We start from the raw sequence: 18,394 nt of genomic DNA, 5'->3' as shown, positions 1-18,394 counted from the left end.
CTTTTACATTTAGGCTAGATCCTATATTCTGCAAGACTCCAGCATCAGAATTATAAATAAAAGTGTTGATTGTTTTAATATGGTTCTCAAGAAAGGTTAAAGCTTGATAATATTTGTTGTTGATCAAACACCATGATTCCATTTTTAGTCAAAGTTAGAGCACGTCTGATTCTACTAGGTTCAAGAAGCATGGGTATAACAACATGTTAGCAGTTTGGCAAGTCAGGAAAATGCTCACCGATTTATGGATATATATCTCGACAAAATATCTATATATATCCAGTAGTATACATCACAACGCGTCGGGCCAATGCCCACTATACCGGAATGATATTTCGAGTTGCGGTCAGTGATCCTATGTGAAAACAATAATAACATATCGGGAAATACCCTCTATTCCACGAAGTCATGTCTGGACAAGATTCACAAATGGCACATGTGTGTTTTCCAATTATTAGTGATAGTAAAGAAAGAGTATAATCGCCGCGTCTTAAATCTTCGACACTTTTGAACGTGTAAAAGTCTTTTCGTAATTAAGAAGTTGTCTCCCATCCGGGAAGGTATCACAAGTATCTCGTGTAAAACGCGGTCCGTCTAACATGCGAATATGACTCATATCCGCGGATTGACCGAAAAGTGCGGATATGGACGAATACAGGCAATATCGACACTTTGTCTGCAATGTGTAATAGAAAAACACAATGTGGGTTAAATATGTTAGTATTGTCTAGAAATATAACAATTTTACAGACATAATCATTTTTCCAACTCTTAATTCATATCCGCGAACATGACGAAGTGCCAGAAGATTGTTTTAGGGCTACACACCACAAACAATATAACCATGCAGACACCACATATGTTTTGTTGTATAAGTTTACATAATGTTTGTATAATATACTGAATGTATTATTATTCTTGATGTCGTCTCAAAACTTTATTATTTAGATATACAATATACTTTAGAAAATATTAAAATATTTTTGGGCCGATTATCGCCAGACCACAAGTAATTAATGATGTTACTTTTCCCTGGTTATATTTTTATTTGATAAAAAAATGTTTATATACTGAATGTTATGAATGCAGTAAATATTGTCTGAAATGTCACTGTTTCAAGTGGCATTTTTCATTTGAAAATAAATGATGATTTTAAATGCGCGAATATGATAAAATCGACGAATGTGGTTTATCCAATAAATGATCTATGTTTGTAGTGCTATAATAACTTTATGCAAGGTAAAATTATCTAATATTTGATTGTTACTATTTATTTTATGCTTTCCGGTGGTTTATTGAGAAATATAAGTGAATGGAAACTGATAATTTCAATGTTTCAAACAGTGAAAATTAACAGTGAAAAATATCGATAATTTTCACTTTTTACTGTGAAATGACGACATTTTTTTGACGAAATGACGTCATTATCCCACCGAAAATCGTAAGTTAAACTCTTAAACAATATGTCCCGATTTTCGTAATTCCGTCTTGACAGAGTTGTCGTTCGTGCGGGTAGGTATAACTACTTCCGGTGTTAAGGAAAACAATGGGGAAATACTAACGGTCAATCGTCAAATGCCTTAATTGTAGCGGTAAAATAGGTACATTTTCAACAAAAGTAACATTACATAAATTGCCTAAAGATTAATTTCAAGAAAAGCTTGGAAGACAGCAATAAGCCGGAAAACTTGGTTTCCAACGGCGTATACTCAAGTCTGTTCCGACCACTTTCGAGACGGAATCGGTCCAAACTCTGTTGACCGAAACAAAATTCCTACTGAAAATTTTCCTCAGCGCAAAGTAGTAACAAAACATGAAAGAAAGCAGTGTATATTAAGACAGCCACTTCCGGAAAATCTCTGTCACCTCTGCTCTACATTTCCATTCGTAAGTACCAGACAGATAGCATGTTTTGTAGTCATAATCCAAATTGTCCACATCATGTTCATATAACCATTATAGTTGCACTGTTATTGAAAAGTAATGCATGTCCCGCTAAAATATTATATTTTTCGTTAATATTATGTTTTATAAGTGAATGTAACAGCTGTAATATTAATCTTAAACATATAGGCTTCGTATTTTAACTTTTCGGGATATTGGATATGAACTGTTGAAATATTAAGGAAAAATCTAAAAAATTTGCGGGACATGCATTTCTTTTCAATAACAGCGCTAATATAATGGTTATAATCATTCTTGAAACATTTAAATGTAGCACTACGATATCCTTTGTTCATTTGAATAAATACAATAACGTGCATATTTTTACGTACCAATAACCTATAATATATAGTAACAAACAAATATAAGATATTTTACCTTGCATATTTGATACATATTGTGTATTATTCATTGAACATTGAAATGAACATGGCAGAAAGTGTCGATATTGCTTATAATCGTCCATATCCGCACTTTTCGGTCATATCCGCGGATATGAGTCATGTACGCATTTTTGACGGACCGCTTTTTACACGGGATACTTGTGATACCTTCCTGAATGGGAGACAACTTCTTAATTACGAAAATCCCGAATTGCAACAGGGAACATATAATTTCTACAACATTGAACAACATGGTGTAAAAAAGATGATTATGATGGGTAAGCGAAGGGAGGGGTGGGGCGGGGGCACACAGACAATTGTAGACAATTTGATAATTCTGGAGTCATTTGAAACAATTAAATAATAGTACAGTTATATAAGTGAACGTAAAACGGACATGTATTTTCAAACAAAAATAATGCAATATTAATTCAGTTATTCTAGAATTGCCGAGCAATTTGAAAACGTAAAAAAACGACAACAATTTATGTTTCACCAAAAGGCCATGACATGTCGGTGATTCAGCATACATGGCCGTAGGCTTGTTTAGCTGCCCGACGGTGAGATGTATGGCGTACCATTTTGGTCGAAAGTCAACAAGACCTACTAGGTTAGCCTCTTTTTACTTCACCACTGATACACTGCAGACAGTGAGTGTGTGTACATGTATGTAATCAATAGTGTTTAACAGTTTGTGCGACGACATTGGCCAGTTTGACATTGTACATATTGGCTGCGTTCAAGGAAAACGGGGCTTGATGAATCAAATAAGTGGTGTACTGTGCACACTGATTAGCCTGTGCAGTGCGCACAAGCTAATCAAGGATGACACATTCTGATTTTATGGTGGTTTTCGTTTAAAGAAAGTCTCTGCTACTGGAATGACAATTAATGCATATGCATTTAGCCCTGTTTTCCCAAAATGAAGCTTAAACTACTCTTTTCTATTAATGATTTGAAAAAAAAAGATAAAAGTGATAATAATTTCAAAGTAACCTCGCTGACAAGGCAAATAAACAAAATCACTTTTAAATCAAATAAACAACCTATGTCTTTTAAATTTTTACCTTTTGGCATTTTTATGTAAACATCTAAAAGGGACCTTTTCACAGTTTGTCATTAAATGCTTAATATTGATAAATGTAAACATTGGATCTTAAAATCTCCATTAACAAAATAAAGAAACAAAAGTTACCCTCAATTGGGCTCGAACCACTGACCCCTGGAATAAAAGTCTATCGTTTAGACCACTCGGCCATCCGTGCTCATACAATGAGAGATGTATTTTATACTTTATATAAGCAATCCTCGTAGTATGAAAAATATAACGACAACAACAGAACTCACCAAATTATGAAATCGTTTAATTTTGTCAATTTACCAAAACGTGAAAAGGTCCCTTTAATGTCTCCAGACGTGCAAATTGAATGAGTTCAATACCCTGTCAGATCTTACATCGTGAATAACTTACAGGTTTAGTGGTTGCCTGTTAGCCTGGGCCACCTAGCTTTTTCAATGCTTGAATAACTCACATTTAAACATATAATACAAATTGGCGACTGTGGATCAATTAGGCATAGGAAATTATTCAATTCGGGCTCACAACAAGACATGATGCATTAAAAGTCTGTCATGTCGCCAAAATTGTTGCTCAATAATTTAAAGAAAATAAATAAAGTATTAGATACACATAACACAACATGTACATGATTCTAGGCTTGTTATTCTTTAGCATGTGCATGATTCTAGGCTTGTTATTCTTTAGCAAGGCAACACAAATTCTAAAGATGGTTGCCAGTGTAGCAACCAATTGCGAAAAAAGAGACATTGTTTTTATTTTGTCAAAGTTATCTCTATAACATTAATATGAGGATAAACAGTGTACCCACATCTCGACCTGTACTTTAAGACACACTCTTTATAAATTTGAATGGGTTGTGCTCATTTCAAACTTGTGATATAATAAGCTATAACATAATATTGAAAAGTGATTTGCGTCTAAGATTACTAGTATGCAATAGTGAATAACTTCAGTGCCTTCAGCGCTTTGATTTATTTTAAAGCGATAATTGTTTACAGTCCATTATGCGAAAATCATGTATGAAATGCGTAAAGTTTCTTTTCGAAGGTTAAAAAACATATATCAATATATTATGTTTCAGCACAAAACGTACTGAATCACGTCAAATAGCGACATTCTGTTTGTTAAAAATGTTGACGATTATTTTTTTTTGTACACTAGCATACCGCTATTAAAGTCAACCAGTATATCTACCGGTCTCTATAGCTAGTTTGTGAACCGATGTACTAAATCTTGAAAAACAAAAGTATAGATTTTTCGTGAATGTTCAGATAAGTTTATAGTATTAATTTTTATGATTTTTAATATGTTCTTAGTGTCCATACTTTATATAAAATGCAAACTATGTTTTTTGCCATCATTTTTTCACGTTCAATAAGTGAATTGTTAACATTCTTCAATTTGTGTTACCCTATTGTTATTAAATTGTTCTTATATTCTGATTTAAGAATGATATAAGTCTGTCTCCTTGACAATATAATCGCTTTTTTGGTGAAATGTTGTTTTTATACCAATATTGGCATTGACTGTATAAATATATGCATTTGTTAAAGAAATCTGCCAGTTTCGCCATATAATGCATTTGGATTTATAGATTTATTCACAGCCCTTTATTTCGGAAAAGAAGACTAGGCTTACCACATTTTTTATTTTATTTTTTTTTGTTGTCGGACGATTACTTGATTCTTATACTTGAAAAAAAACTAACATAATAAAAAGAAAGCGCATTGAGCTATGATATTTTCTGTGATCTATGAAAATAACCACTTTTGAACAGATGTAATCTCCATGCAGAGTTGTCGTTCCTTTCACTCACATACACATGTAATGAAACCGTCGTGCAAGAGATTGGAACAGATGTACACCTGAGTATTCGAATGAACTTATTGTTTCCAGTAGTGTATCATATATGTAAAAATGAATTTAAGTCTCTTTTCCTCTTTCAAATAGTGTTGTTTTTGTCACATTTATGTTCGGTCCCCATTCATGCCATCATTTTAGACATCAGTTCAACAGAATCGGGCGATTTGGCGAACCGCGCTATATCGTCTGTTTGTTAGAGTCGAAATACCTTTAGTCCGTCAACAGATACAATTCCCACAGCTATAAAAACATATGATGTTGTTCATCGATCCACATAGCTAAACAGGTGAACTAGGATCAATTTATTTCACACCGTTTTGTAACTATTCTATGTTATTACGTTATATAGTATGGCATATTATGTGTTTCTTTTTTAACTTGTTCAACTAGCCCGTCAAAGGGGGTGGGGCATCCGACGCATATACATAGGCTTGTCCCTGAAATGGAAATCATGTTTAAGTATATTTCACCCTCATTACCAAAAATTAAATTGCCAGTTCGCCATTTAAACTTAAATGATACAATTTACACCGTTGCATATGATAATTTAAGTACAATAGTGTTACATATTCCAACCAATAATGTAATACTTGTCGGTTACTGAAAATTTTTTTTCTTGCCCTTTCGGATGAAGTGTTTTAAACGTTTCACAATACGTGAGAAGGATTACTATAATTATCCCATTTATGCATAGCGTCTAGAAAAAAAGGCCTTGGCAAACAGCGTAGACCCAAATGAGACTCCGCATGATGCGGCGTCTCATCTGGGTTTGCGCTGTTTGCTTAGAGGAATTTCTGTAAGAAATATTCTAAATATAGAAATAAAGATACTAGACATCCCTGATTTTGAAAATAAATTGATCCAATTTAGAAGGATGGTAGAGTCCACTAGGCATAAATGGGTTAATTAAACGTTTCACAATACTTGGGAAGGGTTACTATAAGCCTTGCTGACGCATGTTTTCTAATTCAATTTGAAATATTAAACATGCATGTAGTGATATGCCATATACTGATTTGTAAAAATAAACAAATGCGTTTTAGCAAAACATTTCATCAGGACTGAAAAAAGATACAATCGTTTATAAATATAATTATTTATTAAGTACGGTAAATACATTTGTCATTAATATACAGTGCCTTTAGTGTGATTTAATGATTAAATTACAAACATTTAATACCGCATACTCTAAGCTGAGTTGGCACAAATTCGGGAATTTAATCGCATTTTAACATGTTCATGCATAATGTAAGGACAGAGGTTACTTAGGCGAAATCGTTAGAAAAAAGAAACTATAAAACGACCAAAACCCCCTGTACACAATGTTTACACTGATTAAGCTCAGTAACCGGTGAGCAATTATCTGACGATGGACAAATCTATTTGGTTATTTAGTATTTACTTCGAATGTAACGCAACAGTTTTACATTAGCATACTAGTATCTCATTTACGAATAAATATAGATGTTAGTTGCGGTTTTAGTATCTGATGAGTAAATTATAAGTAAGCGTGCATTATAAGTAAAAGATCAGTCAAAACTGTACTTAAAGGGTATGTCAACTCGATTAGTTTCCCGTGTGCATGCTAGAGCAGCTCATTTGAACAGAACTTGCTCGTGGTGAGCAATATGGATACCTTTATGTGAACCGTCCTTCCATACGCCCTTCCGTTCGTTCGTCAACTATTTGACGTCTGCTTCTAATCCGCTTTTCAGATTTCCATAGAACTTTACACGAATTATCCTTGGTTATACGTCTTTCGAAGTTCTGTTGAAATCGTTCCAGTCCGCTACTTTTGTAAGGCATAAGCGAAAAAAATAAAAACTTCCAAATTCTATCTGAAAACAGAAACAATCGATGTTAAATATTCGGTATGCAACATCGCAAAGTGGTCCTCAAAATTGTTTAAATTGTGTCACCGAGGTCGAAATTGACCTCGCCCCCTGGGTTTTCGTATAAAAACCATATAGCACGGTATTATTTGTTAATCCACTTCTCTCAAACGACAAGGACCCGGAGCGTAATTTTAAACATGTCACATCACACGATAATCGTGTACCAAGTTTGTTAAAATAATTACACTTTGATCAAACTTGGTTCTGTCCTTGCGGTTACTTTGTACTATCTCCCTTGAGCAAAACGCGCTATTGGGATACCTTGATGTCCGTCGTTTGCCCGTGTGTGCGTGACGTAAGAGCATGACATGCGTGCGTTCGTAAAAAAAAATCTTCAACTGACATCTCTTCAACCGATGGGTTGAATTTTACAAAACTTGGAAATGTTCAAAATCGTGTATTAAATAAGTCGTTCGGCCAACACAGAGCTTTTAAAAATAAAAAGTATAAACTTCCTATGGCATAGAGGTTCAGTATTTGGTATGTAACATATATTTGTGATAAACTATAAAGTTTTGTCAAATGATCTCTCTGGTGTCAAAATAAGATCCGTCCGGTGGATGCAAATAGTCATGTTTTTTGTATGAATTTATTATACAAAATCTGCTCCTTTGAAACCGCAAGGACTAGAAGTTTGATACTTCTTCTTCAACTGTGTATGTTGTTCCTCTATTAAGTTTGTTCAAATCAGGCCTTCTGTGGTCAACATAACTTTCGCCCATGGTGTAACTTGTTGTCATATGTATATTGTTCTGTTAATATTTTCCTCTAAACCCGCACAGCCCAGAGGTTTGGTATTTGTTATGTAACATGTAGGGTGGTAATCTACCAATTTTGTTTTAATCACGTCCATGGGGTCTAAATAAGTCACGCTCTGTAGGTAATTAATATGAATTTAGTGAAAACCTTTTTTGTTTAATCTTCCGCTCTAAAAGCGCATGGCTTGAAGTTTTAATTTTGGATATGTAAGATCGAATTGTGGTCCATTAAAAACATTAAGTTTAAATATTCTGCTTGAGATCAATGTGGCACTGTCCCGGTGGCATCTTGCTTTTCTTATATGTAAATTTTAAAATCCTCCAAGAAGCAAGAAAGACTAAACCGTCAAAGGGCGCTGTAATATGTTCCGTGTTATTGTGTACATATGCCAGTGAGTAGCTTTGCGCTAAATATGAAGTATGAAACCCCAAAAACCGGTTTTAACCCCACGCGCGTTGAAATTGATCATTCCAACGCAATTACCCCGGTTCTGTTCATGTTTGTGTGTCTGTAATATACATAGAGAATACTAGGTCGGTGCCGAATAAAGTGAAGTTTATTTTGCGAGGCTTAGAAAATCTGAACCACGAGCCTTGGCGTTCGAAATTGCGTACTGGTTACGTATAAAAGATTTTCATGTTCTATTAAAACAGTTACCTATATACTCTTTACCAAAACACACATTGTCAGCGAATTTTGGTTCCAAACATACACCTCTTGGAAAACTCCGTACAAACCGTAATGTTTCATCATAAAAAGAACGAAAGCGATGCAATAAAACAAATATTAACAATAACACTTACTATGCAGTGCAACTTTTTCAAAAGAGTCCATAACATTTCTATCAGGTCCGCTTATTAAAAAAAGACGTCATATTACATAGCACTTAAATAATAGCGCACAAACAGCATTAAACGTTATTCAGTTATTTAATGCTTATGGTTCCATACTAATGGTTATTTTAAAACATAACAATACAGTGTATTTAAAGAAAACTGCAAAATTAATTAATTCATAACAAGTGATGAGGGATTTTATCTTTCTTTTTGGGGGCAAAATGTGTATTAATACATTGTCGTCAATTATGCTACAAAATTCATTTGAATAACTGACAAGATGACTACCGGTATTTCATTTTATGAGGATTTATCATTTTCTTAATGATTGTATGAAATACAATCAATTCATTTGTAAATGAATAATAACAATTGGACATGATGGATTTAAGTACATACCGGTACACATTGCAAACCTTCCGCGATGGGTTAAACGTTCTGTTGATGCTTTACCATATGAGGTACCTTTGGGTCAAAAGTACATATATGCCAACAGCTAAAAAATAGATATCACTGCGGTAATAAATTTAACACTGCGGTGATATATTTGTAACTGCGGTGATACTTTGTCTGACCCAAAGAGTTTGATAAGGACTAAATCAAACTGACCAACTAAATAACTTCTTGCAAAACGGCAAATCGGCGAATATTTACTGCGAAGTTATCAAGTGCTGTCTTCGTGGATTACTGTTGAGCATTGGTGTTCGGTACAGGAGTTTTGTAATTTTAATCTTCGGACACATGGATGACAACAATTACATAATCATTTATCGATTAGCATTCCCACATACAGTTAATAAAAAAGTGTTTGTCGATGTTAATCTCTGTTTGTTATGGGGAAAGGAAAATGATTGTTTAAAAACTGACCCAAACAAATAAATGTAACAGCAGGCATAAAAATATACCAACAGTCATAATTTGTCACCGCTGTGACAAAATTGTTACTGCAGTGACAAAATAGATATCACCGCAGTGATGAATTTATTACCGCAGTGACACAATTATCACCGTGGTAACAATTTTGTCACCGCGGCGATATCTATTTTTAGCTGTTTGCCTATTTGTACTTTTGACCCAAATGGTACGGCATATTACCAGTCATGTTTCACGAAACAACATAAGTTCAAGGTTTTCATGAATCCCACACGCGGATTTCTTATAAATGTACTCTCTTACTGTCCTACTGAAACAATTAAACTATATAACTTTTATGGATTTATATTTTGCATTCTACGAAGATACCGCTATAAAAGATTGACTTAGAATTTTAAATACGCCGTTATAAAAGATTTATTTTTTACTGACAATTCAAAAAAATACGACAACGTCAGATAAATGACTCTTTATACCGACATAACATTGATGTCCAAACATTTGCTTAATACTCATGACTTAATTGTGGTTTGAGTTAAAAGAACGGACAACAAACACAAGTATATCACTGTCCACCATATTATTGTGGGCAACAAAAATCGGGAATTGGTGTATAAATAATTGGAGCAGAAAATCTGGAATAGTGTAGAATATATAAGCAAGAATGATAACGTTCTAAAAATGTTTAATGGTGATTTTTATAAGAATATACAACATTTAATTATCATACAAGATAAAATATGCAACGCAGACATGCTATGAACTTTCAAAAATGAAACATTCTCAAGGTTATATATAATGATGAAATGATACTTAAAATTATGTTGCTATCACATTCATTGTAGCACAACAATATGACTTGTGTGCGAATAGTTGAAACAAGTGAAATTTAATTGAAGTCTGCAATTAAAAATGTTTCTAAGATGAGTATCAGGGCTCGACTTTAACAAATATAATTTGTTTTTAAACAATATGCTAGTGTTAAGTTGTCGATTACAAGATGTATTTAATAATGTATATCAAAAATTATTACTACAGTATAGTTTTCTCTAACAAAATAATTACTCAACAGAATGATTATACATACATATGTATATGAAAAAAATATGGTTGCTATGGCGCCTTCCTGGAATTTGCCTGTTATGATGGAAATTTCGTATGAGTAACTTATTTGGCCTTTTTATTTATGAAACAAAGAAAAATAAGTTAAATGCATAACTTTGTTGAATTTATGTCAATTCAGAATTCAAAGTCAAATTAACTCTTAAGTGACTGGATAAAAAGCTAAAGAGTCGTGTACTCAAATGTTCATTATATAATTATATCTAAACGTTATGCATTTTCAAGTGGAAATAATTTATATAAGTTGATTTAAATATACCAAGAAAGTAATTACCCACTGATAAGATGTTAAACAAGTAGAGATTTTAGACCGTCGACGACTAAAATAAGCCGTCGAACGTCGCCATCTTTTAGAAACAGCCGTACGGAAAAAAAAACTTTTAATGACCGCTTCCGGGGTAACTTACTCGGTGTATACATGTTTAAAATGTGTTAATATTCTTATATTGGAGTAGCATGTACAACACAAATGTGACGGTTAAGGTGCTAAGAATTTATATAATTTATAATTATACGTTACTGAAAGGTTCATTATTACCGGTGTCCTAGGTACGTGGGTTGGCTTGCACAATTAACATGTAAGAATGGTCAAGTGTTGTTCAAAGATCGGTTTCAGTGAAATATGAATGCGTAATTATATGGATGAGTAACAACTTTATTATCACCCTGCTCCTGTTAACGTACATACCGCGTGGGTTGGAGTTATACAATTCAAACGTATGAGTGGTCAGTTAACGGTTCATACCGGTAATCAGGTACAAATCCATAGTGTATTGCATGCACATAATTCAGTATCATAGCACAATTAATGATAGTTACATAAGGCAGTAAACAGTAAACAAAACGTACGACAAAAAAGTATTTAGCATCAAAGTAATTATGCTAATAATCAGTGAACATTAAGAACATATATGTGTCGATCGCAGTCCGCAAAGGCTTATCAGGGACGACACTTTCCGCCTTGACTGAAGTTACGTTAAGATGAGACACCCTTTAAACGACTAATATTCTATACAATGGGCGAAAACGCCGTTCCTGATTGGGCAGTCTGATAAGCCAGGGACGACACGCCGTTCCTGATTGGGCAGTCTGATAAGCCAGGGACGACACGCCGTTCCTGATTGGGCAGTCTGATAAGCCAGGGACGACACGCCGTTCCTGATTGGGCAGTCTGATAAGCCAGGGACGCCGTTCCTGATTGGGCAGTCTGATAAGCCAGGGACGCCGTTCCTGATTGGGCAGTCTGATAAGCCAGGGACGCCGTTCCTGATTGGGCAGTCTGATAAGCCAGGGACGCCGTTCCTGATTGGGCAGTCTGATAAGCCAGGGACGCCGTTCCTGATTGGGCAGTCTGATAAGCCAGGGACGACACGCCGTTCCTGATTGGGCAGTCTGATAAGCCAGGGACGACACGCCGTTCCTGATTGGGCAGTCTGATAAGCCAGGGACGACACGCCGTTCCTGATTGGGCAGTCTGATAAGCCAGGGACGACACGCCGTTCCTGATTGGGCAGTCTGATAAGCCAGGGACGACACGCCGTTCCTGATTGGGCAGTCTGATAAGCCAGGGACGACACGCCGTTCCTGATTGGGCAGTCTGATAAGCCAGGGACGACACGCCGTTCCTGATTGGGCAGTCTGATAAGCCAGGGACGACACCGTTCCTGATTGGGCAGTCTGATAAGCCATGGACGACACTTCAGGCACATTTAAGGGTCATTTTCACGTTTTGGTAAATTGACGAAATTAAAAACAATGTTTCGCAAATTTGCGTTGTAGTTATGATATTTGTGAGGAAACAGCAATACTGAACATTTACCATGCTCTAAAATAGCCATTATATGCATCTTTTGACGATTTAAAAACCTGAAAAGTATAAAGCGTTGCAACGCGATACGATTGAATAATTTGGAGAGTTCTGTTGTTATCGTTATATTTTGTGGTACTACGAGGATCGCTTATTAAGTATAAACATACATCACTCATTGAATGAGCACGGATTGCCGAGTGGTCTAAGCAATAGACGTTTACTCCAAGGGTCAGTGGTTCGAGCCCAGTTGAGGATTACTTTTTTGCTTTCTTTAATTTTAATCTTGTTGTTTCGCTGGAGCTTTTTATATCCAATGTTTACATTTATCAATATAAAGCATTTAATGACAAACTTCAATACATGCCAAAATCTATGAAAAGCATTAAGCCCGTTTCCTCAGAGCGGAGCTCATATTCTATTATCCTTCATAACAAAACAATATAATTGATATAATATTAATAAATAGCGTCATTTATACCGATTCGAATTTATTTCGCGCAGAGTTGCGTTGTAGTTTTGTGCGTTATTAAATAACCAATTACCTTTCATGCTCTTTTACACGTGTATGTCCATTAAAAGTTTGGACAAAACTTTAAAACTAGCAAACTTTAAGTAAAACTCGTCATGTTAAAAACATTCAACTCCGAACAAAATATGTTCCGAAACACCAAGTGTATACATGCATACATGCAGTCCGCACACCAAGTGTATACATGCATACATGCAGTCCGCACACCAAGTGTATACATGCATACATGCAGTCCGCACACCAAGTGTATACATGCATACATGCAGTCCGCACACCAAGTGTATACATGCATACATGCAGTCCGCACACCAAGTGTATACATGCATACATGCAGTCCGCACAGGCTTATCAAGGACGACATTTTCCGCCTAAACTGTCTCTTGCTAAGAAGAGACATTCTTTAAACGAAAAATATCATAAAAGCGGAAAGTGTCGTCCCTGATTAGCCTGTGCACAGGTTAACCTGGGACGAAACTTTACGCACATGCATTAAACTCACTTTTCACAGAGCACGGCTCAATAATATCTTGTTCGTCTAAACGCTACGCAGAGGTTCCACATATGTTCTGTCCACCCTTCTTGTGTATTCGCATAGCCATGTCTTAAATATTTCGCAGGTATGTAAATATAAATCTTCACTTGAGTTCTCGACCGTGTCACAAACGTTTAATATATATTAGTTGAAGCGTTTACATTAATTGGATCGAATACATTAATTGGATCGAACGCTGCAATTAACTTGTTGTTCTACACACAAAAGGCCGGTTTCTTCACGACGCGGCCCATATATATATATATATATATATATATATATATATATATATATATATATATATATATATATATATATATATATATATATATATATATATATATATATATATATATATATATGCATTTGTTTATTTATGATAACTTCATAACTATGTGTTATTCAGTCTGAGATTTTAAACACCTTTCCTTAAGCAAGATTGTGTAATTAACATAACTTCATAAGTGTTGTTCATGAAGAATTATCCAGATTTCATCCATTGTTATGTGATTGATGCGAATATGTTTGTTTTGTCTCGTGTTTATGTTCTGTTTCGCATTTATCGCACAGTGCAGGAGTACACAATTTCCAATACGAATGGTGCGTATAACATATTTTTGTTAAATATAACTATGTAAAAAAACATTTGTTTGTGATGAAAAAAATCTTCATAATTTCTCGCTATTATTTCTAAAGAAAATACACTTGAGTTACCAAATTATTTTCACTGACGAAAATATAGTGAAAATATAGTATGTTGTATGGTCTCATTAGTCACGGTACGTACACAAATACTAATTGGGTGAATCTCAATTATGGGTTATGGTATCGGAACAAACTATACAGTGTTCGAGAAGTATCGTTAAAAGTCGAGGAGCGGAAATCGGCGATACATGTTTGTGTTGCTTTATATATTTAGAACAAGAAATAGTATGTATTTCAATTCCGAATTGTTTGTTGTGTTTGAGACATTTTTTGTTGTTATTATGGTATTGAATGTTAAATTAAGTTTCTTGGAAAATTGACCATGATGCCTGTATCACTTGACTCTGCATAATTACGCATCTGGTAAGAATATATACGCTTATATGGTTTTTTAATGCCGACCGTGCGAACTACCACCTATGAAAAAAACAACCTTTCTATGCATTGATCAATCATCCTTACGAAAGATGTGTGATTTTGGAGCCTCGTGGCACGCCATACAACCATGTGTAAATACGAGTCATGAAAAACATGCGCACATGTCAGTTATGTTATCCCACTCCGCAAGCATACGACGATTGCGATCAGCTAGGAACACCTTGATCAATCCGGGCATTGCCGCCACCCACTCCTCTCACCCCCACCCCCGGTACACCAGAGGACGTTAGCCATACCGGACACAATGCCCCTGATTCTGAATTTTAGGGCAGACTCAACGGTAGAATAGTGTCTTCGTCCTTTCCTTGCCTCCCGACTCCCGATGTACTTACAAGATGTCCTTCACAGCCGATAAGCGTGACAGGGCCACACAAAGTGACCTGCCATATTTAGACAATCCTTATTTGTGTACACGTTTATTCAAATAAAAACAAACGTAACACTTGCGATGGTTCTTAAAAGCGTCTAAGTGTATTATTAAGCGTACGAGCATCTGTTCAAATAAATATGTCTTGTTCTGAGAAAACTGGGCTTAATTCATGTGCGTAAAGTGTCATCCCAGATTAGCCTGTGCAGTCCGCACAGGCTAATCAGGGACAACACTTTCCGTCAAAACTTGATTTTCGGTAAGGAGGGACTTCCTTAAAAAAATACCATAAAAGCGGAAAGTGTCGTCCCTGATTAGCCTGTGCGGACTACACAGGCTTATCTGGGATGACACTTTACGCGGCTCAAACATGGTTTTAAAGGGGCCTTTTCACAGATTTTGGCATTTTTTAACTTATTCATTAAATGCTTTATATCGATAAATGTAAACATTGGATCGTAAAAGCTCCAGTAAAAAATCAAGAATAAAATTTAAAAAAGGAAAAGAACATTGCCCGGACCAGGTTTCGAACCAGTGACCCCTGGAGTCCTGCCAGAGTCCTGAAGTAAAAACGCTTTAGCCTACTGAGCTATTCCGCCGAGTACATATACTTGACGTATTTTATACCTTATATAAGCAATCTTCGTAGTTTCACAAAATTTAACGACAAAAACAGAACTCTCCAAATTATTCAATCGTTTCGCGTTGCAACGCTTTATATTTTTTAGGTTTTCAAATCGTCAAAAGATGCATATAATGGCTAAATTAGACCATGGTAAATGTTCAGTATTACTGTTTCCTCACAAATATCATAACTAAAACGAAAATTTGCGAATCTGAAACAACTTTTTTCAATTTTGTCAATTTACCAAAGCGTGAAAAGATCCCTTTAAACCAAGATGAAACAAAAGTTCCATAAAACAGTGTTGGCCTTATTAGTTATCAATCAGAACGTCGTACAAACCTCTGGGTTATTGTTTCGTTGACAATTTTTATTTTGCAAGCATACACATCGGAACAGCATATTACATTAAGTTTATTTTGCAGAACATTTGGTGAATATTTATCTTTAACTAAATATCAGTAGGACACAAATACAGGCGGGCATTCGTTCGGAAAAGCACATGCCCTTGTTTGCAAAAAAAACAAACAAATATCGTTAGGGCATATTTCCGCAAAGGCAAATGATTTTGTCCGACATTGAAATATAACTTCGGTCCAACGTGCGTGATTATAATTTAATAATGTACTCTTGGAGTGCATGAGATGCGCGGATTAAGGACCTCAGAAACATCGAAACACATGAAAAAACATAATTGTCAGCAGATAAACTTAACTTTGCTTCTGTATAGTTACTTTAGAAAAGTAACAAGTGTATCCGAATATCGGTTAATACTACAATGATTACCATTCTTGTTTTGACACAGGCGGACATAGGTCTCTAAGGTGTTTTGACATCTCGGGCAGACATCTTTTTCTATAGACTAGATGAGCATTCCTACGTGGTATTATCCTCGTTCTGGTAAAACTGGGTTTAATGCATATGCGTAAAGTTTCGCCCCAGATTAGCTAATCAAGGACAACGCTTTCCGCCTGCACTTGATTTTCGTTCAGAAGACACCTCCTTTAAACAAACAATGCCTTTAAGTGACGTTCCTCATTAGCCCTTGAAGAAGGCAGAGGATAATCTGGGACAACACTTAACGCGCATGCATTAAGCCCACTTTTCCAAGAACGAAGCTAACTGGAGCCTTCGCAATCGTTTCTACATTTCATTAACATCGCGTAAAATAGTTAAGTCGATGTTTTCTTTCATTGTTAGAGTTATATTATGGGCATCTAGCAGTTTATAGGTGTCTATCGCAACCGTTGTTTATTTTTGGTGTTTTCACTTCATATACACTAATATTTGTTAATGCAGCTTCAACATACTAAAACAATATCACGGAAAGAGAAAAATATTGCATTTGAATATCAACCGTACTTGCGTTTGACAAATGATCATGCATGTACGATGTGAACCTAAATGTAGTTTTAGTGCAGATTCGTTCATACGACACAAAGACACAATTCTGTTTTACGGATCATTCCGGCTTAGAGGACTGGGTGGGTCACGTAAGAATATCGAATATAAAATATATTTTTATGAACAACTGGTAGCAAGATGAGTTGCAGATAATTGGTCAGTAACCACATTTTAACTAACTCTTTTGACCTGTTAATTCTTTTCAGCTCAATTCAAGAGTGAAAAATGCCCATTATATCACTTTAACGATTCGTTATTATGATAGAATATGCTATCAAATGCCTAATTTAAATTGAACGTAGTTTTTTTAGTGTGTTTTTTATGTTCATGTAAATTTTATTTAGCCGTCGAATAAAAAACATGAATGCAAACTTCATATAAAATACGTGAATATCACAGAATTTAGCAAACATATGATAAATCTCAACCAGGAATACTAAAAACTAAGTTTAGGGTCGACGCAAAAATTGGGTCGGTCAGGCCAGTGGAAACAACCAGCTTTAGTTTACACGTATGTAGAATGAATTGTATGTTGAGTATCAAAACGTCAATAGTATTTATTCCTCCAACAACAAGATACATACAGCCTCTGAAGTCATTTAACAACATATTTACCATTGAAATGCGATAATGTTTACAATGAAATGCACTAATGTTGCATTCCGCATGCAACACAAAACTTTCTCATTAACTACCATTATTAAAAGGGGCCTTTTCACGTTTGGGTAAATTGACAAAATTGAAAAAAAAGTTGTTTCAGATTCGCACATTTTCGTTTTAGTTATGATATTTGTGAGGAAACAGTTGCACTGAACATTTACAATGCTCTAAAATAGCCATTATATGTGTCTTTTGACGATTTAAAAACCCGAAAATTATAAAGCGTTGCAACGCGAAACGAATTAATAATTTGGAAAGTTCTGTTGTTGTCGTTATATTTTGTGAAACTACGAGGATTGGTTATATGAAGAATAAAATACATCTGTCATTGTATCCAGCAGGATGGCCGAGTGGTTCAAGTGGGAGACTTTTTCCTCCAGGACTCCAGGGGTCAGTGGTTCGAGCCCTGCTGATGATTACCTTTTATTCTTTTTTAAATTTTATTCTTGATTTTTTACTGGAGCTTTTTATATCCAATCTTAACATTTATCAATACAACGCAATACATGACAAACTTTAAAACATGCCAAACTCTGTGAAAAGGCCCCTTTAAACAACAACCATAAATGGT

The sequence above is a fragment of the Dreissena polymorpha genome, chromosome 2, assembly GCF_020536995.1.
Source record: "Dreissena polymorpha isolate Duluth1 chromosome 2, UMN_Dpol_1.0, whole genome shotgun sequence".
Taxonomy (NCBI): Eukaryota; Metazoa; Mollusca; class Bivalvia; order Myida; family Dreissenidae; genus Dreissena; species Dreissena polymorpha.
The sequence above is the reverse complement of the archived record's forward strand: the minus strand, read 5'-3'. Positions refer to the sequence as shown.